Source organism: Cetorhinus maximus, chromosome 3 (assembly GCF_964194155.1).
Source record: "Cetorhinus maximus chromosome 3, sCetMax3.hap1.1, whole genome shotgun sequence".
Classification (NCBI taxonomy): domain Eukaryota; kingdom Metazoa; phylum Chordata; class Chondrichthyes; order Lamniformes; family Cetorhinidae; genus Cetorhinus; species Cetorhinus maximus.
The window spans coordinates 68,057,077-68,084,918 of NC_135881.1; the positions used below are offsets into that span (position 1 = coordinate 68,057,077).

The 27,842-nt window shown below is 45.2% G+C and overlaps 1 protein-coding gene across 4 annotated transcripts in view; it reads right to left on the reverse strand.

Moving 5' to 3' along the window:
• Positions 1–27,842, reverse strand: part of ctnnal1 (catenin (cadherin-associated protein), alpha-like 1) — a 395,162-nt gene that overhangs the window by 139,700 nt on the left and 227,620 nt on the right. The window lies entirely within an intron of this gene.

The window sequence follows — 27,842 nt, forward strand, 5'->3', positions numbered from 1 at the left end:
CTAAAAACAGAAAATGTGGGAAACAATCACCAGGTCAGGTACTCACAGAGAGAGAAATAAAGCTTGGGTTTCAGGTCATCAAAAATTGAAAAATTTATAGTGGTTTCAAGCGAGTACAGAGGCAGGGAAAGGTTGGAGCAGGTAGTGGGAAGAACAAAAGGGAAGGTTTGCGATAGGGTGGAAGACAGGAGAGATTAAATGACAAAAAAGGATTATGGTGCAAGGCTAAAGGAGAGGATAACGAGACAGGTGAAGAAACAAAAGATGGGTCTAGAGGTGCGGTCTGAAAAATGTGGGCAGAGGTTATGATCTAAAATTGTTGAACTCCATGTTGAATCTGGAAAGCTGTAAAGTACCTCACTGAAAGATGAGGTGCTGTTCCCTGAGCTTATTTTTTGCTTCAGTGGAATAATGTAGGAGGCCAAGGACAGAGAGGTCAGAGTGGGAATGGGCAGAAAATATTAAGCAACTGGAGACTAGAGATCACGCTTGCAAACTGAATGGAGGTATTCCGCAAAGTAGTCAACCAGCATTTGATTGTAGAGGAAACTGCATCATGAGTAGTGAATACAGTACAATAAATTGAAAGCACAAGTAAATCGTTGTTTCACCTAGAAGTTTTTGGGGCCCTGGGTGGCAGGAAAGGAGGAGGTGAAAAGGCAGGTTCTGGGCATGCATGGGAAGGTGCCATCAGAAGGGTTTTGGAGTTGATTGAGGAGTCGATCAGGGTATCGCAGAGGAAATGGTCCCTTTGAAAGGCTGAAAGGGAAGGGGAGGGAATGGTCTGTTTAATGGTGTAATCACACTGTAGGTGGCGGAAATGGTGGAGGATGATCTGTTGAACGCGAAGGCAGGTGGAGTGCAAAATGAGAATAAGGGGAACCCCATTGTGTTTCTGGGAGAGAGGGGAAGGGGTAAGACAGAAGTGCGAGAAATTGAATATACAAGTTTGAGGACCGTGTCAACCACAGCAGAGGAGAATCTTCAACCTGGGTAAAAAAAAACATATCGGAAGCACTGGTATGGAAACTGGCATCGTCAGAACAGATGTGACAGAGGAGGAAAAACTTGGAGAATGGAATACAGTACCTACAGGGAGCTGGGTGTAAAGAACTATTGTCTAGGTAGTTGACAGAGTCAGTGGCCTTACAGTGGATGTTGGTCAGTAGACTATTCCCAGAAATGGAAGTAGTGGTGGAAGAATTGGAGATGAACCATGTGAAGGTGAGGGATGGATGGAAATTGGAAGTAAAGTTGATGAAATTTTCCAGTTCAGGGTGAGAACAGGAAATGGCCCTGATACAGTCTTCAATGTACTGGAATAAAATAAAGGAGAGAACCTGAGTAGCACTGAAAGAAAGAATGTTCCACATGTCCCATGATAATGCAGGCATAGCTAAGAGCCATAGGGCCCAGAGCAACACCTTTTATTTGGAATGAGTATAGTCAAAGGACAAGTTATTCATTATGGGAATACATTCAACCAGGCAAATGAGGGTGGTGGAGGATGCAAACTGGTTGGGCCCCCATTCAAGGAAGAAGCAGATGGCCCTCAGGTCAAACTCTATTTCAGAGCTCTCCTGGTCCACTGTTCCGTTTCATCCTTCGCCTCATCTAACATTAAGAAAAACAGCTTTGCTTCCTTATAGATACCAAGAATTGCAAGCTTCAAACAACCCTGGATTCAAACACACCTCTGGATCTGTCTTCCCCCTCACTTTGCTCTGATCCCATTTATCTCAGACTTTGTCATGTTCTGAAGATAGAAGAAGGGGTCCATTGTGCGGGGAAGCCTCCTGGCCAAAGGAAAGGACAGGGAGATGAAAGTGGCTGTGATGATAGAAGAGTTCAGTGTCATGCCAAGCTCAAAGTTCATTGACATAGGGCAATAAGGGGATGAAACTGAGGGCTTTGCTAAGAGCTGATAATTTGGGTTCAGGGAGGGTAAAGTCAGATGGGAGAGTCAAAACATGGCATCAAAGAGGCAAAGAATGAAATTAAACTGTGAACCAGGGCAGCTTTGTAATAGAGGGCAGGCTGAGGGTGGTCCGTTTCTTCCCTGAATGGAGGCCTGACCAGTACACATCCGCCACCACTCTCCTCCACCTGGGAAATTGTTCTCATATTGAACAAGTTCTCCTATAACTCTTCCCACTTCCTCCAAATAAAAGCGATGTCTGACTTTTAACGGGATATGTGCAACATTCTTTCTTTCAGTCCTACTCAGGTCACCTTGCTCACATCTTCTTATGGTACTTTGATGACTGTGTTGCTGCTGTCACCTATTCTCACCCAAATTTCATCAACCTTGCTTCCAATTTCACATTTGTCCTTGCCTTTACATGGTTCATCTCGACTCTCCTCTTCTCTTCCTCAACTTGTCTGTCCCCCATTCTGGGGGTAGGCGATCAAACAACATCTACTACAAACTCACTGATTCCCCACAGCTACCTTGACTACACTTCCTCCCACCTCACTTTCCCGTTAGGAGACTATTCTTATCCCAGTTTTCCTGTATCCTTCACAACTTTTCTGACAAGGCCACCTTCCATACCAGTGCTTCCAAATATATCTTCCTTTTGCCTCAGCTGAAAATCCCACTTTCCTAGTGAAGAGAAGCGCAAGCGGAGCCGGGAGTTGAAAAGGAGCGCGAAAGGAGCCGGGAGCTGAAGAGCAGCATGAGAGAAGTCGGGAGTTGAAAAGGAGTGCAAAAGGATACGGCAGTTGAAGAGGAGAGCGAGAGGAGCCGAGAATTGAAAAGGAGTGCGAGAGGAGACGGGAGTTGAAATGGAGCTGGGAGAGCAGAGGTGACTGAGGGAGTTTGGTGAGGAGGGAATGAAGTGATCCTTTGAGTACCGTGAGGACAATCGGGTAAGTATTTACTACTTTCATCACTTATAGTTTTTAAGTTCTTATTTTGTGGTTCATCATTTGTAAGGGCTATATTCTGTAACAACGAGAAGCAGGGAAGAAGGGCCCTAGAGTAATTGATATTATTTAATATTAAGTATCTTCCAAAAGGTTTAATTTAATTTAAAGGGGTAAGTCATGGCAGGAGAGCTCAAAAACGTGGTGTGCTCCTCCTGCTTTATGTGGGAAGCCGGGAACATTTCCAGTGCCCAGGGCCAGCATGTCTGCGGGAAGTGTCTACAGCTGCAGCTCCTAGAAGCCCAGGTTTCGGAGCTGGAGTGGCGGCTGGGGGCACCGTGGAGCATCCCCGAAACGGAGAGCATCCTGGATAGCACGTATAGAGAGGTGGTCACACCACGGGCTAAGAGTCCACAGGCAGGAAGGGAATGGGTGACCACCAGGCAGAGCAAGAGGACTAGGCAGGCAGTGCAGGAATCTCCTGTGGCTATTCCTTGCAAAACAGATATACCGCTTTGGATACTATTGGGGGAAATGGCCTCTCAGGGGAAAGCAGCAACAGCTAAATTCGTTGTACTGCGGTTGGCTCTGCTGCAAAGGGGTGGAGTAAAAAATGTGGGAATGCAATAGTTATAGGGGGTTCAATTGTAAGGGGAATAGATAAGCATTTCTGTGGCCGCAAGCGAGACTCCAGGATGGTATGTTGCCTCCCTGTGCTCGGGTCAAGGGTGTCTCAGAGCGGCTAGAGGATATTCTGAAGGGGGAGGGTGAACAGCCAGTGGTCGTGTTACACATTGGTACAAACAACACAGGTAAAAAAAGGGATGAGGTCCTAAAAGCAGAATATAGGGAGTTAGGAAGTAAGTTGAAAAGTAGGACCTCAAAGGTAGTGATCTCAGGATTACTACCAGTGCCACATGCTAGTCTGAGTAGAAATCGCAGGATATATCGGATGAATACATGGCTGAAGAGATGATGTGAGGGGGAGGGTTTCAGACTCCTGAGACACTGGGACCAGTTCTGGAGGAGGTGGAACCAGTACAAACTGGACGGGTTACACCTGGGCAGGACTGGAACTGATGTCCTCGGGGGAATATTTGCTAGAGTGGTTGTGGGGGGTTTAAATTAAAATGGCAGGGGGATGGGAACCTATGCAAGGAGTCAGAGGAGGGGGAATCAAGGACAAGAACAAAAGACAGAAAGGGGAATAAGAAACGTGATAGGCAGAGAAATCAAGGGCAAGAATCAAACAGCGCCTCAGTGAAAAATAGTGGGAACCGGACAAGTAATGTTAAAAAGACAAGCCTTACGGCTTTGTGCCTTAACGCAAGGAGCATTCGCAATAAAGTGGATGAATTAACCGCGCAAATAGATGTAAACAGGTATGATATAGTTGGGATTACGGAGACATGGCTGCAGGGTGGCCAGGGATGGGAACTGAATATCCAGGGGTATTCAGTATTTAGGAAGGACAGACAAAAAGGAAAAGGCGGTGGAGTTGCATTGCTGGTTAAAGAGGAAATTAAGGCAATAGTGAGGAAAGGTATTACCTCCGACGATGTGGAATCTGTATGGGTAGAACTGAGAAACACTAAGGCGCAAAAACGTTAGTGGGGGTTGTATATAGACCCCCAAACCGTAGTGGTGATGTTGGGAATGGCATTAAACAGGAAATTAGAGACGCATGCAATAAAGGAACATCTGTAATTATGGGTGACTTTAATCCGCATATAGATTGGGCAAATCAAATTAGTAACAATACCGTAGAGGAGGAATTCCTGGAGTGTATACGGGATGGTTTTCTGGACCAATACGTTGAGGAACCAACTAGAGAACAGGCCATCCTAGACTGGGTATTGTGCAATGAGAAAGGAATAATTGGCAATCGAGTTTTGCGAGGTCTCTGGGGGATGAGTGACCATAATATGATAGAATTCTTCATCAAGATGGAGTGATGTAGTTGCCTCTGAGACTAGGGTCCTGAATCTTAATAAAGGAAACTACGATGGCATGAGGCGCAGGTTGGCTATGATGGATTCGGAAATGTTACTTAAAGGGATGACAGTGGGTAGGCAATGGCAAACATTCAAAGAGCGCATGGGTGAACTGCAACAATTGTTTATTCCTGTCTAGCACAAAAGTAAATTAGGAAAAGTGGCCAAACCATGGCTTACAAGGGAAATTAGAGATAGTATTAAATCCAAGGAAGAGGCATATAAATTGGCCAGGAAAAGCAACAGACCTGAGGATTGGGAGCAGTTTAGAATTTAGCAAAGGAGGACCAAAGGATTGATTAAGAAGGGGAAAATAGAGTACGAGAGTAAGCTTGCAGGGAACATAAAAACTGACTGTAAAAGTTTCTATAGGTATGTGAAGAGAAAAAGATTGGTGAAGACAAATGTAGATCCCTTACAGTCCGAAACAGGGGAATTTATAATGGGGAACAAAGAAATGGCTGACCAACTAAATACATACTTTGGTTCTGTCTTCACAAAGGAGGACACCAATAACATACCAGAAATGTTGGGGAACACAGGGTTTAGTGAGAGGGAGGAACTGAAAGAAATCAGTATTAGTAGGGAAATGGTGTTGGGGAAATTGATGGGATTGAAGGCCGATAAATCCCCAGGGCCTGATAATCTACATCCCAGAGTACTTCAGGAAGTGGGCCTAGAAATAGTGGATGCATTGGTGGTCATCTTCTGAGATTCTATAGACTCTGGAACAGTGCCTACAGATTGGAGTGTAGCTACTGTAACCCCACTATTTAAAAAGGGAGGTAGAGAGAAAGCAGGGAATTATAGACCAGTCAGCCTGACGTTGGTAGTGGGGAAAATTCTAGAGTCCATTATAAAAAGATTTAATAGCTGAGCACCTGGAAAACAGTGGCAGAATCAGACAGAGTCAGCATGGATTTATGAAAGGAAAATCATGCTTGACAAATCTACTGGAATTTTTCGAGAATGTAACTAGTAGAGTTGATGAGGGGGAGCCAGTGGATGTGGTTTATTTGGATTTTCAGAAGGCTTTCAACAAAGTCCACCATAAGAGATTGGCGTGTAAAATTAAAGCGCATGGGATTAGGGGTAGTGTATTGAGATGGATAGAAAACTGGTTGGTAGACAGGAAATAAAGAGTGGTCCGAATGGCAGGCAGTGATTAGTGGGGTACCGCAGGGATCGGTGCTGGGACTCCAGCTATTCACAATATATATTAATGATTTAGGTGAGGGAATTAAATGTAATATCTCCAAATTTGCAGATAACACAAAGCTGGGTAGGAGGGTGAGCTGTGAGGAGGATGCAGAGATGCTTCAGTGTGATTTGGACAAGCTGAGTGAGTGGGCAAATGCATGGCAGATGCAGTATGATGTGGATAAATGTGGGGTATCCACTTTGGTAGCAGAAACAGGAAGGCAGATTATTATCTGAATGGCTATAAATTGAGAGAGGGGAATGTGCAACGAGACCTTGGTGTCCTCGTACACCAGTCGCTGAAGGTAAGCATGCAGGTGCAGCAGGTGGTAAAGAAGGCAAATGGTTTGTTGGCCTTCATAGTGAGAGGATTTGAGTACAGGAGCAGGGATGTCTTGCTGCAATTTTACAGGGTCTTTGTGAGACCACACCTGGAATACTGTGCGCAGTTTTGGTCTCCTTATCTGAGGAAGTATGTTCTAGCTATACAGGGAGTGCAGCCAAGGTTTATCAAACTGATTCCTGGGATGGCGGGACTGACATATGAGGAGAGATTGAGTCGGTTAGGATTATATTCGCTGGAGTTCAGAAGAATGAGGGGGGATCTCATAGAAACCTATAAAATTCTAACAGGACTAGACAGGGTAGATGCAGGAAGGATGTTCCCAATGGTGGGGGAGTCCAGAACCAGGGGTCACAGTCTGAGGATATGGGGTAGACCATTTAGGACTAAGATGAGGAGAAATTTCTTCACCCAGAGAGTGGTCAGCCTATGGAATTCACTACCACAGAAAGTAGTTGAGGCCAAAACATTGTATGTTATCAAGAAGTAGTTAGATATAGCTCTTGGGGCGAAAGGGATCAAAGGATATGGGGAGAAAGTGGGAGAAGGCTATTGAGTTGGATGATCAGCCATGATCATAATGAATGGTGGAGCAGGCTCGAAGGGCCGAATGGCCTACTCCTGCTATTTTCTATGTTTCTACCCCTTCCTTCCAGAACCACATTAGGAGTCCCGTTATCCTCACCTTCCCACCCCACAAGCCTCCACAATCAATCATCCTCCGCCATTTCCAACGCAATGCCACCACCAAAAACATCTTCCCCTCCAAATATCCCCATCAATATTCTGAAGTGACTGTTCCCTTCTTCACACACTGCCATTCTTTAACCACCCCAGAAACCTCTCCCCTCCCCATAGCAACTTTTCATGCGAGCATGGGAGATGTAACCCTTACCCTTTTACCTCCCTTTGCACTCAACAGAACCCCAAACACCCCTTTCAGATTAAACAACAATTTACTTGTACCTCTTTCAATTAAATATACTGTATTTGCTACTCAGAATGCAGTCTCCTTTACATTGGGAAGACCAAACAAACTTTGCAGAACACTTCGATTCAGTTTGCAAGCGTGATCCCGAGCTTCTGGTCATCTGCCATTTTAACTCTCTGCCTGACTCTGGCCTCTGATATTGCTCCAATAAAGCTCAATGTAAGCTTGAGGAGCAACACTTCATCTTTCAACTGACCAATTTGTGTGTTTCCGGATTCAAAAATTTCAGACCATAATCTCTGCCCCCATGTTTTCCAGACAGCACCAGTTATGATTTTGCTTTTACCATTTACACCTCCTCTAGGCCCATAAATTGTTCATTAATTGTCTCATTATCATCTCCTTTTGCCTTGATGATCATCTCTTTTGTCATTTCATCTCTCCTGCCTTCCACCCTATTAAAAACCTTACTTTTTGTTCTTTCGTTCCCCTCCCCTGCTTCTGTACTTGCTTAAAATCAGTTATGTCTCCAACTTTTTTCAGTTCTGACAATAGGTCAGGAACCTGATATGTCAACTCAGCTTCTCTCTCCACAGATGAAGTCTGGCCTGCTGAAGATTTCCAGCACTTCTTGTTTTTATTTCAGATTTCCAATAGCAGTAATACCTTGCCTTTTCAATGGTAATGTTGAGTACTTTCTCAAAAGTATATTTGTGTTTTCAAGGCACTGCATTAAGGAAGGCATCTGCGGGTTATCAAGAGTCAAAAAAACCTGATTAGCCACATCTACCAAGATGCCAAGAATCACTTCTACAGTTGCTGGCACTTCTGACCGGCACTGGCCGTGGACACCTGTCTGCTCAGAGTCAGAGTCAATGGAGATGTACTTCTGCGTTACCTTCTAGAACAATACATGAAGCATAGGGCAGCTGTCAAATGTACACTGAAACATTACATGCAGGAATGCCACAATGCTGACCCTTGAGGTTGGTGATATGAAATGGCACAGTGAATGACCTTTCTTAAAACTCATTTCATGTAGCACCATCTCCATGTTAGCAGTACAGATAGAAGAGCAAGTGCTGAATGCTCCATTACTTGTCTTATATTCTTAGCTCATTGTACTTTCAACCTTGAAAAAGACTATTAATAGACTGCGATGCCTTTTTAGGCACAGCAAACACTACAAATTTCGACATTCCCTTTAATTGCTCCCATCATTTATGATTCTCTTCCACTCAATTTCCCACTCCTACCTCTACTGTGCTTCCTACATCCATTCAAATCTGCAACTAAAGCTATCTAACGTACTGACCTCAAATATTTGGTGCAAAGAGAAGCCCACTTTCAATCTAAAACATACTTGATCTGGTGTAAACGAAAGCAAAAGGCAAACAATTTTGGTTGTTATCTCTCAAAGGGGAACCAAATAAAAAGAGCGATTTTGCTGTTCATTTTTTTATTTCAATTAAACAATGAACACATATTAATGTGGTAACAAATTCTGAGGAATTACTAAGTGATATCTTGAAGGAACTGAATAAATATAGATACACAAGTAGTCATTAACCCAAAGTTCCTTGATTATTCTGTCATTTTTAAACAATGACAATTATTTCAGCTCCCGAGAATCGCCAAGAGTATCTCAAGCTAATTTACCCCAAACTTACAAAGCTGTATTAGCACCCAGTATTTAAAACATGCTTGGTTTGAAAAGAAATTGACAAAAGGATTTTAATAAATCACAATTCTATGGTGATTTTTGAATTACAGGTGGAAAAATTTCAAATTGTTTTTTTCATGTAAACCTTAGTCAGAAAGGAAAAAGACCAGGAGGGATGTAGAAGCATACACACCTCGATTTGCAAATAAAATCATGTACAATCAATATAAATGATAAAATTATTAATCTAATGATTCAGTCCTAATGAAAACAGTCTTGAAACAAGTCCTATGAGAATTAAAGAATATTTGATGTCAAGCTCAATTAGGTAAATCATTTCATTTCATTCATTCAAGCTCCCGAGAAGGGAAAAAACATCATTAGCTGTAAATCACAAACTTGTTTATTTTAATTGGAAATATTTATGAATGTGGATGACTTCAAATATTCTTACAATTAATTGAACTATATGTTTACACGATGTATAGTTTTGCCAGTTTTAAGTAACCTGACTGAATTCTGTAAAATGAAAACAAAACTCTTTTCAAAAAGATAAAAAGAACATATCAGAATGATGCATCGAGACCAGTTCTCAGAATCTAGTGTCTGGTACCTTGATTTATCGACCAATCCATCCTCAAAACATGAAATCGGTTTCTCTTTTTACATAGATTTGTGAACCAAATTTGATGTTTCCCCACCAGGAGGAGTAACTCACCTCCTGACTCCCCAAAGCTTGTCCACCATCTACAAGGCACAAGTCAGGAGTGTGATGGAATACTCCCCACTTGCCTGGATGAGTAGAGCTTCCACAACACTCAAGAAGCTTGACACCATCCAGGACAAAGTAGCCCGCTTGATTGGCACCACATCCACAAACATTCACTCCCTCCATCACAAACGCACAGGAGCAGCAGTGTGTACCATCTACAAGATGCACTGCAGGAATTCACCAAGGCTTCTTAGACAGCACCTTCCAAACCCAAGTCCACCACCATCTAGAAGGACAAGGGCAGCAGATAGACTGGAACATCACCACCTGGAAGTTCCCCTCGAAGTCACTCACCATCCTGACTTGGAAATATATCTCTGTTCCATCACTGTCGCTGGGTCAAAATCCTGGAATTCCCTTCCTAACAGCACTGTGCTTGTACCTACATCACATGGACTACAGCGGTTCAAGAAGGCAATTCACCACCACCTTCTCAATGGTAACAGGGATGGGCAACAAAAGCTTGCCCAGCCAGCGAAGCCTACATCCCGTGAATGAATAATAAAAAAAATCAACCTGCATGTCACAGAATCACAGAATTATTACAGAGGTAGCCAATAAGGCCATCGTGTCTGTGCCAGCTCTCTGAATCAGCAATTTACCTCGTGCCACTCCTCTGTCAACTCCCTGTAACCCTGCACATTCTTCCTTTTCAGATAATAATCCAATTTCCTCTTGAATGCCTCAATTGAACTTACCTCTACTACAGTCTCAGGCAGCCCATTACAGGTCTTAACCACTGGCTGCATGAAAAAATTTTCACATCCTCATTGCTTCTTTTACCAATTACCTTAAATCTCTATCCTGTTGTTCTTAATCCTTACATCAAGAAGAACAGTTTCTCCCTATCTACGCTGTCCAGACCCCTCATATTTTAAATGCCCTTATCAAACCTCCTCTCAGCCTTCTTTCCTCCATGGAAAACAGTTCCAACTTTTCCAATCTATTCACATAACTAAAATTCCTCATCCCTGGAACTATTTTCATGAATATTTTCTGCACACTCTCTAATGCCCTCACATCTTTCCTAAAGTATGGCACCCAGAATTGGACGCAATACTCCAGTTGAAGCCAAACTAGTGTTTTATACAAGGTTAACATCACCTCCTTGCTTTTGCACCCTATGCCCTTATGAATAAAGTACGCATCCTAGGCTTTATTAACTGAGCTCTCAAACCATCCTGACACCTTCGGTGATGTATGCACATAGACACCCGTACCCCTGCACCCCCTTTAGAATAGTACCCTTTATTTTACATTGCTTCTCTGCATTCTTCCTACCAAAATGAATCAAAATAAAAACAGAGGGCAAATTTCATTTTTGCACGAAATGCCACAGAGAACTGTATTAAACTATGATTTTCTCAGTCAGGAAGTATTGCAATTTATTATGATTTCTGTTTATAATTACAGTACATATCTTTTTAGCTCAATTTTGTAAAACAACATTTCTGTTATATATACTTAGAAGGTTTATTATACTCAGGTTACAGGAAATGGCCAGTTTTTGTTATTAATACAGGCAAAACAATTAAACTTGACAAATTGCTATGTTAAATTGAATGTCAAGTGTGTCACTGCATATAAATAATAACACAAATGCATTTTCTGAGCATCTTTTAAGGTTTATTAAACATGAACTTGTGCAGCATTTTAATAAATTTAATCCACAAACAATGATTGTGAAACATGATTCAACTTAGCATAAAGATACAAAACTAACTAATCAGTATGAAAGAACAACTTGCATTTTTTGGAGGTAACTTTTTGGTCATTTCGTTGATCTCTGTGACTAAAAACTATAATTCATTTTGAAAGCATCCAGTCACTACAATTATTAAAATTTCAAGTGGACATCATATGTCATTGTTTTTCTTAGAACCTCTACTTTCTGTTCATAGAAACATAGAAATAGGAGGAGTGGGATATTTGGCCCTTCAAGCCTATTCTGCCATTCAACATGATCATGGCTGATCTTCTATTTCAATGTCATACTCTCAATCTCTCCGCATACCCCTTGATGCCTTTAGAGTCTACAAATCTATCTATTTCCTTCTTAAATATATTCAGTGACTAGGCCTCCACAGCCTTCTGCGGTTGAGAATTTCACAGGCTCACCACCCTCTGAGTGAAGAAGTTTTTCCTCATCTCAGTCCTAAATGGCCTACAACATATCCTGAGATTGTGACCTCTTGTTCTAGACCCCCCCCGCCCCCCCACCCCCAGCCAGAGGAAACGTCATCCCTGCATCAGTCTGTCCATCCCTGTCAGAATTTTATATGTTTCAATGAGAACCCCTCTTATTCCTCTGAACTCCAGTGAATACAGGCCTAGTCAACCCAATCTCTCCTCGTATGACAATCCTGACATCCCAGGAATCAGTCTGATGAACCCTCGCTGCACTCCCTCTATGGCAAGTATATTTTTCTTAGGTGAGACCAAAGCTGCACATAATACTCCAGGTGTGGTCTCGCCAAGGCCCTGTACAGCTGCAGTAAGACATCCTTGCTCCTGTACTTAAATTCTCTTGCAATGAAGGCCAACATATCATCTGCCTTCCCAACTGCTGGCTGCACCTGCATGCTTGCTCTCAGTGACTGGTGTACATGACACCCAAGTGCCTTTATATATCAATATTTCCCAATCTATCACCGTTTAAGTAATACTCTACCATTCTGTTTTTCCTACTGAACTGGATAACTTCACACTTATCCACGTTACACTACATTTGCCATGTTTTTACCCACTCACTCAACTTGTCTGAAACGCCTTGAAGCCTCTTAACATCCTCCTCACCACTCACACTCCTAAATAGTTTTGTGTCTTCAGCAAACTTGGAAATATTACATTTGGTTTCCTCATCCAAATCATTGTGAAAGCTGCAGCCCAAGCACTGATCCCTGCAGTACCGCACTAGTCACCGCTTGCCACTCTGAAAAAGACCCAGTTATTCCTACTCTGTTTCCTGTCTGTTAACCAATTCTCAATGCATGCCAATATATTACCCCCAATCCCATGTGCTTTAATTTTACACACTAACCTCTTTATCAAAAGCTTTCTGAAAATCCAAATACACCACATCCACTGGTTCTCCCTTATCTATTCTGCTAGTTACGCTCTCAAAAAACTCCAGTAGATTTGTAAAACATGATTTCCCTTTTATTAATCCATGTTGACTTTGTCCAATCCCGTTAACCTTGTTCAATCCCGTTGATACTTTCTAAGTGCCCTGTTATCACATCCTTTATAATAGACTCTAGCATTTTCTCTACTACTGATGTGAGGCTAACCGGTCTGTAATTCCCTGTTTTCTCCCTCTCTCCTTTTTCAAAGAGTGGAGTTACATTTGTACCCTCCAATCTGCTGGGACTATTCCAGAATCTACAGAATTTTGAAAGATGACAACCAACGCATCCACTATTTCCATGGCCACCTCCTTTAGTACCCTAGGATGTAGATTATCAGGTCCTGAGGATTTATTGGCTTTCAGTCCCATTCATTTCTCCAGCACTATTTTTTACTAGTACTAATTTCCTTCAATTCCTCCTTCTCACTAGACCCTTGGTTTCCTAGCATTTCTGGGAAGCTATTTGTGTCTTCCTCCGTGAAGACAGAACTAAAGTAGCTGTTTAATTGCTCTGCCATTTTTTTGTTCCCTGCTATAAATTATCCTAGTTTTAAATGTAAGGGACCTACATTTGTCTTCACTAATCTTTTTCTTTTTACATACTTGTAGAAGCTTCTACAGTCTACTTTTATGTTCTTTGCAAATTTAGTCTCTCAGTCTGTTTGTTCCCCTCTTTATCAATCTCTTGGTCCTCCTTTGCTGAATTCTAGACTGTTCCCAATCCTCAGGCTTGCTACCTTTTCTAGCAGCTTTACATGACTCCTCTTTGGATTTAATACTATCCTTAATTTGTTTTGTTAGCCATGATTGGGCTGCTTTTTCTGTTGTGTTTTTGCACTAGAAAGGAATATATAACTGTTGCAATGCATGCATTCATTCCTTAAATATTAGCCACTGCCTATCCACCATTATGCCTTTTAATGAAATTCCTCAATCTATCGGAGCCAACTCACCCCTCATACTTTCATAGTTTCTTTTGTTTAGATTTAGGACCTTAGTTTCGGATTGGACTACTTCACTTTCTATCCTAATAAAGAATTCTATCATGTTATGGTCACTGTTTCCTAAAGGACCATGCACAACAAGATTATTAATTAACTCCTTCTCACTGAACAATACCCAATCTAGGATAGCCTGTTCCCCAGTTGGTTCCTCAACATACTGGTCTAAAATAAAAATCCCATACACACTCCAGAAATTAATCTGCCACAGTATTATTGCTAATTTGGTTTGTCCAACCTATATGTAAGTTAAAGTCACTCATGATTACTGTAGCATCCTTGTTGCATGCAACTCTTATTTTCCTGTTTAATACCATTCCCTACCATACCACTACAGTTGGGAGGCCTATAGACAACTCCCACTAATGTTTTATGCCCCTCGTTGCTTCTTAGCTTCACCCAGACAGATTTTACATCTAGATTTTCTCAGCCAATATCCTTTCTCACTGATTTCACCTCAACTAATAACCCCACACCACCTCCTTTACCTTTCTGTCTATCCTTCCTAAATATCGAAAACCCTTGGAAATTCAGATCCCAGCCTTGGCCGCTCTGCAGCCACGTCTCGCTAATCGCAATCATATCGTACCCATTTACATCTATTTGCGCTGTTAATTCATCTCCCTAATTAATTACGAATGCTCCATGCATTCAGATACAGTGCCTTTAGGCTTGTCTTTTTAACATTTTTTTGTACTATGGCCCTATTTGCTGCTAGCCCTTTTATCCTCTGCCATCCACTTTTGCTTTCTACTTTTCTGTCTTTCATTTCTATCTTTGTTCCCCTCTCTCGTGTCTCCCTGCTCAGGTTCCTATTCCCCTGCCACTCTAGTTTAAATTCTCCCCCACAGTACTAGCGAATACCCCTGCCAGGATATTGGTCCCTGTGCTGCTGGGGTGCAACCCGTCCAACTTGTACAGGTCCCATCTTCCCCAGAATCAGTCCCAATGCCTCAGAAATCTAAATCCCTCCCTCTTAAACCATTTCTCCAGCCACACATTCATCTGGTATATTCTGCTATTCCTGATCACGCTAGCATGTGGCACTGGGAGTAATCCTGAGATTACTACCCTTGAGGTCCTGCCTTTCAATGTATTTCCTAGCTCCCTATATTCTGCTATCGTCACCTCATCCCTCTTTTTACCTATGCTGTTGGTACCAATATGGACCACAACCTTTAGCTATTCACCCTCCCCCTTCAGAATGTCCTGCAGCCACTCAAGTGACATCCTTAACCCTGGCACCAGGGAGGCAATATACCATCCTGATGTACGTCTGCGGTCGCAGAAACATCTTGCTGTTCCCCTTATGATAGAATCCCCTATCACTGTAGCTCGCCCACTCTTTCTTTTTCCATGCCCACTGCCCCCGTGCAGCTGAGCTACTTGTGGTGCCATGAACTTGGCTCTTGCTGTATTCCCCTGAGAAAATATCTCCCCCAGCAGTATCCAAATAGAAAATCTGTTAAATGGGGAGGTGAACCAAGGGGACTCATGCCTAGTCGCACTAAGTTGGCTGGCTTTATGTGCTCCTAAGACAAAGGCTAGCTGACCCAGTCACAGAGGGTACCAGTTTCAGCTGCTTCTTTAATTAACTAAGCCCAACTGCTCATCCAGTGGAAAGCTTGTTAAAACCCTGCTTAAGGCTGGGAACTTTAGAATTTAAAACTATAGATTTCAGTTAAATGCTAACTACAAACAAAATTAGACTTTTACAAAAAGATTTTAAAAAATTAAGACTCCTTACTCACCATCCACGAGCATCCAGTCCTAGGTCAAACTGAGTTTCAATGCTCTGATATATTAGTGGAAAATTTAAATCCATTGTCCTAAAACTTCAAACTTAAGAGAGGGTGGAGGGAAGCAAGAAACTTGGCACAACTTCTGTCAGGAGCTTAAGTGAGTTTCTAAGTACATGATACAGATCATGTTTAGGCTGTGCCATTAGTGAATAAGGAGATTAATACCAAACAAATGGACTGCATAAACATTGGAGTCCAATGTGCTGAAATTTGGAGTAACCTGACTTGAACCACTAGCACTGGAAAAAAAAATCATAAAGTTTCCAGATTGTCATAAAAGATCAATTTGGTCATCTGCCTGAGGTGTGACTCCAGTCTCACACTAATACTCTTGACCCTTAATATGATGTACAAAGCCAGGGAACTCCTGATAGAGGTCTTTAACATCGAGAAAGGGTTTGACTGGATAGGTATCGAGGAACTGTTTCCACTTCTGAGTCCAGAACAATGGGCCATAGATATTTTAGGAGCATTTTTTCATCAGAATAATGCCAGTTAGAGCACTACGACTGTTCGCAGAAGCAGATAAAATTGATACATTCAAAAAAGATTTGATGCATATATGAGGAAAAATGGAATAGAGGAATATGGAAAAAAGGTGGAAAAAGGTTGGTGTGGAGTATAAATGGTTGGACTGAATGGATTCTTTCTTTTGCTCTAAATTCTATGTAATTCCATGAGACCTAATTCACCCAAGTGTATGAAAGGTAACTGGGGTTTGGGGCAGTCACTGTGGTCATCTTGCTTGCTTTCAAGGTTTGGAGAGGAGCCCTCAAACTCTTTTTTGATCTTTTCCTACAGGTTGTTTTCATATGTTTTGTATGGCTATATATAATTTGAACACAGTGAAGTAAATACACAAGAACACCCTTATTGCAAGATAAACAATTGTGATGTAAACACTGTGCTTTTATCAGTGATAATTCACAGTTGATTACTATATGTTATAATGGTCTCCAACTTGCTTTTGTTGTTTGGTTAAGAGTTATGGAGAGGAAGAAGGAAATTCCAAATAAACTTCTTAGCTCAAGATACACTAACCATGAAAAATGAGGCGGGTAAGTACAAAAACAGAGCTTTGGCTGAGTTATTTTATGGGTCATGCACAGGGCCAGGCTCTGGAGTGACAAATAGAATCCAAAATGTTGTGCGATGAGAAGTAAATCTAAGCCTGTATTTGAGCTTTGCTCCATTTTAAAAGGGAAGGGAAACAATACCTGGATGTCACATTAAATAGTTAGGATAGTTAGGAGAATTCTCCACCTCCTTTCATTTAGTTACTATATCTGCCACTATAATTTACTCATCTTAGCAAACAGATGACTGTTTTTATGGTTAATTAGTAACTCACCACCAAGACAAAAATATGCACCATTTTAAAACAGGTGGATTCTGTATATAGCCAAGAAGGAAAAAACAGTTCAGACCAGTACAAAAACAGAAACAGAAATACCTGGAAAAACTCAGCAGGTCTGGCAGCATCGGTGGAGAAGAGCACAGTTGACGTTTCGAGTCCTCATGACCCTTCAACAGAACTAAGTAAAAATAGGAAAGGGGTGAAATATAAGCTGGTTTAATGGGGGAAGGGGGGTGTTGTTGGGACAAGCAGCCAGTGATACGAAGAGATAACAAAAAGACGCCACAGACAAAAGAACAAAGAGGTGTTGAAGGTGGTGATATTATCTAAAGGAATGTGCTAATTAAGAGTAGAGAGCAGGACAAGCAAGGTACAGATAGCTCTAGTGGGGGTGGGGTGAAATAATACTAAAAGGGCATAAAAGGTAGAAATAAACGATGGGTGGAAATACATTTAAAAATAATGGAAATAGGTGGGAAAAGAAAAATCTATATAAATTATTGGAAAAAACAAAAAGGAGGGGGAAGAAACGGAAAGGGGGTGGGGATGGAGGAGAGAGTTCAAGATCTAAAATTGTTGAACTCAATATTCAGTCCGGAAGGCTGTAAAGTGCCTAGTCGGAAGATGAGGTGCTGTTCTTCCAGTTTGTGTTGAGTTTCACTGGAACAATGCAGCAGGCCAAGGACAGACATGTGGGCATGAGAGCAGGGTGGAGTGTTGAAATGGCAAGCGACAGGGAGGTCTGGGTAATGCTTGCGGACAGACCGAAGGTGTTCTGCAAAGCGGTCATCCAGTCTGCGTTTGGTCTCTCCAATGTAGAGGAAACCGCATTGGGAACAACAAATGCAGTAGACTAAGTTGAGGGAAGTGCAAGTGAAATGCTGCTTCACTTGAAAGGAGTGTTTGGGCCCTTGGACGGTGAGGAGAGGGGAAGTAAAGGGGCAGGTGTTGAACCTTCTGCGGTTGCATGGGAAGGTGCCGTGGGAGGGGTGATGGAGGAGTGGACCAGGGTGTCATGGAGGGAACGATCCCTACGGAATGCTGCCAGAGGGGGTGAAGGGAAGATGTGTTTGGTGGTGGCATTATGCTGGAGTTGGTGGAAATGGCGGAGGATGATCCTTTGAATGCGGAGGCTGGTGGGGTGATAAGTGAGGACAAGCGGGACCCTATCATGTTTCCGGGAGGGAGGAGAAGGCGTGAGGGCGGATGCGCGGGAGATGGGCCGGACACGGTTGAGGGCCCTGTCAACTACCATGGATGGAAAACCTCGGTTAAGGAAGGAGGAGGACATGTCAGAGGAACTATTTTTGAAAGTGGCATCATCAGAACAGATGTGACGGAGGCGAAGGAACTGAGAGAATGGGATGGAGTCCTTACAGGAAGCGGGGTGTGAGGAGCTGTAGTCGAGGTAGCTGTGGGAGTCGGTAGGCTTGTAATGGATATTGGTGGACAGTCTATCACCAGAAATTGAGACAGAGAGGTCAAGGAAGGAAAGGGAAGTGTCAGAGATGGACCATGTGAAAATAATGGCTGGGTGGAGATTGGAAGCAAAATTAATAAATTTTTCCAGGTCCCGACGAGAGCATGAAGCAGCACCGAAGTAATCATCGATGTACCGGAGAAAGAGTTGTGGGAGGGGGCCGGAGCAGGACTGGAACAAGGAATGTTCCACATACCCCATAAAGAGACAGGCATAGCTGGGGCCCATGCGGGTACCCATAGCCACATCTTTTATTAGGAGAAACCAGATAAAAGACCAGTACTCTTATTTCCCAGTTTTCACTGTTCTTTCATTCTGCAGAGAAGCAGAGTAGCTACAATAATGAGCAGTTCACACTGTTCAAGCAGCTAAGCAGGAAATTAAGAAGTTTAAATTTTAATCAGTTCAGCAGTCCAACAGTTCACTGCACAAATGCAGAGAACAATGTCTTAATGTCAAAATACCATGCAGGCAACACATAATGGAGAGCCCTTCTTAGCATCTGCACTACAATGGTGAACAGGTGGGAGGTGATGTTAGCTCTGTGTCCACAAATTCCTAATCAGGGAAGCAATGAGCAAGAATCTTTAAAAAGCAGCAAGTATTCTATTGTACAAACATGGAAAGCAAGGTAAAAGCTTAAGGCAGATCAATGCAGTTGCCAGCTGTGATTATGAGGGAACTGTTACTCACGGTGTGAAACCAAAAACCAATGAGGAACATCACAAAATGCAACAGAAAAAGTGGCAGATGGAACAATCTCAGTAAGTGCGAGGTGATGCTTTTTGTTAAAAGAAAACCAGTAATTACACTCAGACTGGAAATAGGCTTGTTACTGTGGATGTGTCAAGGGATTTGTGCAAAGGTTGACAGGACATTAAAGGCAGCACCCCTCAGGTTAATAGCTTGGGTAGGTAGATGAAGGAAAAAGATTCGAGGGATAAAGGAACCAGGTTAGGTAAATTTGTTTAGAAATATTTCTTTGCGTGGAAGCTGAACGCCACAAACTGGCTGGGTCAAATTACCCATTTCCATTCTGTAACTTTTCTGCAAGCCTTTGTAAAACATATGAAGGGCAATTTTAATTATCTGATCAACAAAAATGGAGGGCTTGGGGCAGGGGGAGCAGCTCCATTTTCCACATTTTAACATTACTGGTTTTGGCAGTAGAAGCTGGACTCTTGATGCTGGGTGCCTACCGTGGTCACCTCGCCAGCTGCTGTCAGGAAACCAGAAACTAAGCGAGGTTTTTTAAAAATTTATTTTTGAGGCCCAGAGGTGCAAGAGTGCTCCTCCATGTCTTATAGGATTTTCTGTGTCTCTGCTGCCTTGGGATAAGGCACTCCCCTCACTTCTCCCCACCTGCAAAACGCTTAGAATTTGTCCCCTCCTGGACTTAGCTTGCTGCTGAGAGCCTTATTCTGACTTTCACCCATCCTAACTAGCCAGTTATCACTTTCTACTGAAAACAGCAAAGCAGCTGACAGGTGAAATTCCAATTGAGACTCTGCATTTTTCTTAATTGAGTCTTCACAGGGCAGAATTTTTCTGTCAGCATGTGGGGGTCAGGACCCACATGTCGATGCATAAAATGACGCGCGGTGACGTTGGGTGCACGTCTTGACGTCACCACGAGCCATCATGCGCCCGTGCGATCTTCAGCTTGTCGCACGGGCGCAATGAGCAGGCGGGTATCAAAAACTTGCATGAAGTTCATCCACGGGCGGGAGAAGAGGGCTCAGTGGGGTCGCGAATCCAGACATTTAAAAGTTACTGCTCAGAAGTTAGTGAAGCTTGCCTGTGTGAGATGGAAAAGTTGCAAACACATAGCAACTGCTTGGACTGGACTCATAACCTTCAGGTCAGCACTTTTCAGTGAGGATTTGTTTTGGGGCCTGTAGATTTCAGGAAGCCTGCCTGAGCCTAGGAATGGGAGGTGATCTCTCCACTGGAGGCACCTCATCTGAGGAGGAAGGGAGGGCTAGATGGGGGAGGAGGCCAGGAGTGCACATTCAGCCTCCAGGGGAGCCACCATTGGGAGGACAGGCGCAGGCACAAGGGGTGCAGGGCCAAGAGGTAGTGCAAGGCGGAAGGGGCCGCAGAAGACGCCACTATCCTGCTGCCAGGCTATATAGAAGGCGAAGCAGTTACCTCAATATGTCTGAGGTGCAGTGCCGAAGGAGGCTCCGTCTGTCAAGGGAGACAGTCAATACTATCTGTCAGATGATTGGTCCAATGATCTCAGCTGTGTGGAAGGATACCCCATGCCAGTGGCTCTAAAGGTCACAACTGCCCTCAACTTCTATGCCTCTGGCTCCTTCCAGGGGTCAGTGGGTGATCTTTGCGGTGTCTCCCAATCAGCTGTCCACAGTTGTGTCAAGCGGGTCACAGACTCAGGCGTGTATTGACCTTCATCCACTTCCACCGGGACCAGGCAAGTCAGACACAGTGAGCCAGAGGCTTCACGGCCATTGCTGGCTTCCCCCGTGTCCAGGGTGCAATAGACTGTACACATGTGGCCATCAAAGCGCCAGCAGGTGAGCCCGGTGCCTTCGTCAACAGGAAGGGCTTCCGCTCCATGAATGTGGAGATAGTGTGTGATCACAGGATGTAGATTCTACAAGTCTGTGCAAGGTACCCAGGCAGCTCCCATGATGCCTACATCCTCAGACACTTGCAGGCTCCTGGGCTCTTCAGTGCTCCAGCCCGGCTGGATGGATGGCTGCTGGGTGACAAGGGCTATCACCTCAGAAAGTGGCTCATGACGCCTCTCCGCCATCCAAGAACAGAAGCTGAGCAGCGGTACAATAGGAGCCACGCCTCCACAAGGGCTGTGGTGAAGAGAGCCATTGGTCTTCTCAAAATGTGCTTCAGATGCCTGGGCCGTTCCGGGGGCGCACTGCAGTACCCCCCAGATCGAGTGTCGGTGATAGTGGTTACATGCTGCGCTCTCCACAATCTTGCGCTGCAAAGGGGTGACCCTGCGGATGAAGAAGATGTAGATAGAGTGGCTGCAGCTGAACACGATGAGTCCAGCGGTGAGTCCAAGGATGAGCACGCACAGGGAAATGATGAGGGGGCAGACGTTGACCCGGGCATACTTCAGGGAGGCAGGGACACCCGGGATGCTCTAATCCAAGGAACCTTTAGTTAGCACAGCACATATGGACCTCGAACACAAGCATGGGCTGCAGCCTCCATCCTGGAGACCTTAGTGCCAAATCTGTTAGGATAGGAACATTGACGATGAGCCCAGTCAATAAATGTCAATGACACACAAATCACTCATAACGTCTCAGGAATCTATACACCTGCCCAAGAAAAGAGGCATCCCCAGCCATTTTAGACGACATAAATTTAATGCTGTAACAAAAGTCTCTTGACGTAACACAAATAAAATGATGTTGCACTTCACACACAATCAGAAGGAACTCATAGGGAGGCCAACAAAAAAACCACCAGTGATGAACCTGGGGTCTGCCTAAAGTGCCCTCATTTTACATTTGCAGGCGCTACGTCTTTGTGGTGCCACCTCGCTGGCACTGGCACCTGAGACAGGCCGGCTCTCTTTGATGTCCTGTTGGCCTCGAAGACCTTGGCGGTTGTCCTCTGGCCCATCGAGCCTGTGCTGGCCCTGCTTGGGAGGGAGTTGCCAGCTCTGCAGCTGGCATCTCCCCAGTCATTGCAGCCTCATTGGGTGACGCAATCACTGGCAGAGGGACGGAGGAGCTGCCGCCCTCATCTGGAGCACGCTGAGAGGCACCAGCAGAGACGGCAGCCAGCTGCTCCACCGAGGTGAGGTCCATTCAGCCCTCCCTGCTCACAGTAGATAGATGGGCACCAAGGTGAGATACCTGGTATCCAAACCACCACCTACACGAGTACTGACCACATGAAGTCAATGCCCCTGTGAGGGATTGCAGATCCGAGCACAACCTCAGGAACCCCGATCCTGTCCCTGGAGATGCCTCTCCATGAGAGTCACCACTCTCTCCATGGAGGAAGCTTGGCGCTCAGCCATGAGGCTCAATGCATCAGCTACAGTCCACATAGACTCTTCCACCACTGACACCAAGCCAAGCACAGCCTCATGTATCTCCACCAGATGGTCCCGCACACCCGACTGCATCTCATCACTTGGCTGCGTCGCCAACGACTCCAGAGGCTCATCATCAGCGACGGACTGAGCATGTGCCTGGCCCCTGCAGTCTTCCGACTCCTGGCGTCACTGGCACTCTCTGTCTCCGCCAGCTCCTCCTGCGACTGTGAAGTGCCCTCACCCGTGTGACCCGGGACACTAGCCGAAGATATGATGCCCACTGAGGTGCCAGTATCTGCGCTGGTGCCTGCCTGGCAGAGATGGTGTGATGCTTCTGATGGTGCAACTTCATGGACCTCAGGTATCAGAGGGGGCCCTGCTGCTCCTGCTCCCGGCCATGCGCCGATGATGCTAAAAGGAAGAGTAAGGACATTCGATCAGTTAGCCTGCGGGCAATGTCACTGTACATGCCTGTCCCCCGGCGCATCATGCACTCATCATTCCACACGCAATGGGCAAGCCTTGTTGGTTATGTCACTCACTCAACAATTAGCACTGCCATGGCCCATGGCTGTTGGGAGTCTACTGGTGACGTGAGTGCTGGCCATACATACCTGCCCGTGGAACCCCAGCCTCTCCGGCTCCAGTGGACCTGGGCGCAAGGCACTTCTCCAGGTCGAGGGCCTCCTGCTCAAAATGGCTAAGCAGCAAAATCTGGCCTGGCCCATCACCAGTCCTCAGCCGCTTGACATTGTTATGAGGATTCTTCTCCTGGAAATGAAAAAAATAGCATTGATAAGTGATACTTGTACCGTCAATCTCCTGGCAGCCGGCCCACTCCAAGCCCAGTTGCCCATTGCAGGGGTGCAGTGCATCCTTCCCCTGCTGCTGGCCAGCACTCACACAAATATGCCAGGTGTGTCCTTCCCCCCCCGCAACCTTGGCCACATGCTGACTTCATCACAGTTGGGAACACACAGCTGTACCAGCCGTTGCAAGGAGGCAGAATGACGTGGAGCGCAGAGGGCAGCAGATCCACCTGTGCCATGCCACCTTGAACATCCCCCTCCCACCATGTCATCACCCTGACTTCGACATGTCCTGGAGTTCGAGCACTGAGCCTGGGTTCAGATCCTCCAGGTTGCCCCCACCACAGTCATGTGGGTGTCAGTCCACCACATGCTGCAGGTGCAGAACCCATCTCATCACCACCCTCTCAGACTGATGAATGCATAGGGAATATCTGCTGGGCTGCCCAGCTAAGGACACATGCCGCCAATGACTCATTGCACTCAGGCCAATCAGACATGGGTGGGGCGCCAGCGAGGGAGGTGGTTACATGATGGGTGCAGTGAACGATGCCAACATGCTGCTCACCCTTCCCGTGTGCAGCAGGTTGTTGAAGCGCTTGCGGCACTGGGTCCACGAGTGCTGCACCACATCATGGGAGCTCACGGCCTCCGCTACCTCCTCCCACGCACGCTTGGTCAAGTGGGGTGGCCTCCTTCTCCCGTCCTCGAGGACGAGCACCTCCCGCCGTGCTGCCACCTCCTCGAGGAGGGCAGCAAGGCACTGGTCTGAAAACCTGGGCGCACAGTGACCACCCACCCCACCCTCCGGCATGGCTAGCCTCGATGTGCCTTTGCCCCGACCTCTGGCCACGTACAGCAGCCTTGGAGCGGCTGCAGCTTGGCCTTAAACAGGCTGCCTGGTCGCAATTCAACCCAGCGGCGATTGCCAATCTGCCTCTGCCCGCCCACTCCCGCCGTCCCCGGGAGTTGGCAAACATACTGGGCGGGCCTTAATTGGCCCGCCCGTGTAAAATGGCGGCGCGGTCCCGATCGCCACGCCTGTTCCCACACATGGGAAAATTCTCCCCATATTAATTGTAGTGATTAGTGCTTTTATTTCTTTAGCGCTGTGAAATAGATTTTGGACATCAGAACCAACCTGTGCTAAAATCTGTGCTTTAGTGCTTGCTCTGCTTCCAGATTTACAATCCTACATTGTTATCAAGATCAAATCTTAACCACATTTAGGAAAAGTCTGAATTTGCATTGTCTCATGACTGAACATCGCATTGTTGACTATTAATGAGTTGCACTGTTGACTGCAATGAGTGGCTTTATAGAATCTATGGGGATCTTTCAATTTTGGCTATTCACATCAGGAGGACATAGGCAAGTTGGTCAAATGGACAGACAGGTGGCAGGTGCGATTTAATTCAGATAAGTGTGAAGTGATGCCCAGAGATCTAAATGGTATTATTTTGAGGGAGTTGCAGGAATGGGTGGAACTGGGGGTGCATATTCACAAGTTATTTAAGCTGGCAGGGCAAGTTGGCAATCCAGTTAAGAAAGTGCATCAGATATCTGGCTTCATAAATAGGGGCACTGAATACAAAAACAAGGAAGCCACTGGTCAGGCCTCAGCTGGAGTCATGTACCATTCTGGACACCACACTTTAAGAAGGATGTCAAGACGTTGCAGAGAGTGCAGAGGTGGTTTTACAGGATAATGCCATAGATGAGGGATTTCAGTTACGTGGAGAGATTGGAGAAGGTTCTCCATGGAGCAGAGATTAAGGATGGACCTAATAGGGGTTTCAAAATCATGATAAGTTTCGATAGAGCACGTAGGAAGAAACTGCTTCCTCTGGCTAGTGGTCACCAGAGGTCATAGGTTAACTGAGGGAGAGAAAAAAAGTTTTACACTGAGGGTAGTTAAGATCTAGAAAGCAGAGCTTGAAAGGGTGTGGGAAGGAGGTTCCACAGGAACTTTCAAAAGGCAATTGGATGTGTACTTAGAGGAATAATTTACAAGGTTCTGAGGAAAAAGCTGTTATGTGGGACTAAATTGGACCACTCTTTCAAAGAGCTGGCATCGGTATGAAGGACTGTGATATAAGGTTCTAGTCTATGATTCAAAACACAAAAGCTGATTTGATGACTTGAAAATCCAGCACAGCTGAGAGCAGAGTGGCACTGTGTGTGTAGGTCCGTAATTTCACGCACTCTCCTCTAGCCCATAGAATTTCTGATCGCAACTGTTTTACTGCAAGAGGCACTGTGGTGCATGTGAAATGAGGGAACTAATCTGCCCCTCAGATACATACATGCACCACTCTGCAACTGACCATGACTTACATGGTAGCCTACTGGCAACAGGTCTTTTCAACACACTGCATAATTATTGCTGATAAAAGAGACGTGTTGAAGCTTTTCATCTTGAACTCTTCCAGACACTTCGCAAGAATACCAATATAGAGGGAAGACAACAACTTATACTGTATGTGAAGAGAGTGCTGATTAGTTGGCAAGTAGACTCTGATTGGTAGAGGCGTTGCCATGGAGAATGCACGAGTGATGGTGATTGACAGTTAACTGCCAAGCATTGTTTGAAATTTAAACCATGCAAATTTCAAAGAATGCTTGGCAGTTAACTTGGGCTTTGAGTCATCTGGAGGTTGTGAAATGCATTATACAAATCAAGGTCTTTCTTTCTTACTAAACAATTGGTGGAGCAATTATGAAAAACCCATGAAAAATACTAGTTCTGTATATTAGCCTGAACATCTGTCATTAACTCGAACACTAGCATTGTATAGGTTTGCCTCAATAATAAAGGTCAAAATAGCTGCAAAAAAAATCAACATTCTGCTCTATTTTTGACATTAATTACAAATATTTATATGGTCACATTGAGCAGAATCGTCCCAGATTTGCACTAAATGCGGTAGCAGGCAGGTAAAACGTTTTACCCTACTGTCATGATGGCAGGTTTTCACAACACATCATCCCAATCCTGCCACAGTATTTATGCATTCCTGGGAAACATGGCGTTTCCATGATGGACGGGGTCTCATTCGCCCACCTGCGATCACCTCACTGTTTCATCACACCGGGCGCCATGTTTAAAGTCCAGACACTCGCACACATCTCAGTGATTCCAGCCCACGACGACTGCAGGGATGATGTCCACAAAAGGCAAAAAGAGTGTAGCCCCAGGTTTAATGACACATCACTGGAATTACTTTTGGGTGCCGTTGAGGCCTGCCGCGATGTCCTCTACCCCCACTCTGGCCACAGGGTGGGCAGCAGTGTTACCAACCAGGCTTGGGAGGCGGTGGCTGTGGTGGTCAACGCCAATGTCCTCCAAAAGAGCACAGCCACCTAGTGCCACTAAAGGGTGAATGGTCTCATCGGTTCCACCAGGTAAACTCACTCTTCTCATCACTCTCAACTCACACACTCACAAACCCACCACACATCCACAGGGATCTCACACCTCAAGGGACAACACCACTAACTCTCACACACACCCTTACATCTCCATCAGATTCATATCCTCTTGAACTCACAACCTCATTCTTGTCCATGGTGCCACTCACCACACAAACATTCCACTCAGTGGCATGTGTCCTGCTTACACTCTCTCCATCTGTTTTCATGCAGGAGAAGCTGGCACACATCAGCAGGGAGAGGTCCCAGACCGGGGGTGGAGTGGCCCACATTGGGCCCCTCACTCACCTTGAGGAGTGTGCCATCATGCTGACTGGTGAGGATGTGGACCGTGCCTGCAGCGATGGTGAGGTTGGTGGTGAACATCCACCTGAGGATCCTGCACCACATCATCCCTCCCTCAACACAACTGTGAGTGCTCTCTCTCATGCTTTTGATTATGCTGCCATGCACTATTTACCTCTAGTCTGGGTCACAGCGGACTCTGCTGTGAGTCAAGGGACCAACACCCCCAGCCAGCCAGTCCCTCAGCTCCATCCATGCCCTCATCTGCAGCCAAGAGGACATCTCCTCCAGTGAAGAGGTGGAAATAAGAAGCCCAGAAGACCTGTCACCACAGAGGGAGCAGACCGGCCCACGAGTGATTCTGGAGGGAAAAGTGTGTGTGTGGCAGGGGCTTTCAAGGCTTCGTGCTTTACCCTCTTCCTCCAGCCTTACTCCTAGCCACTTCCTGACTCCTTCCTCCACTCTTACCTCTTCCTCAACCTTTACACCCTCCCCTTTCCACATCCCTCCCCCCCCACACCCCCAGACACCCTCCCCTCTCCACACTCCTTGCCTTGTACCTTTCACCCCGCGTACACCTACCTCCCCAGTTGCAGTCTTCTCCACCGTTACCCTCTCCTCCCCCCCTCTGTCCCAACCTCAACCCCCCAGTCACATCTTCCTCTCCCAGCTGATCCTAACCCTTCCTCTCCCACCCCCTTGACCATCACCTGTTGTGAGCATCAGTGGTGATTTTCCA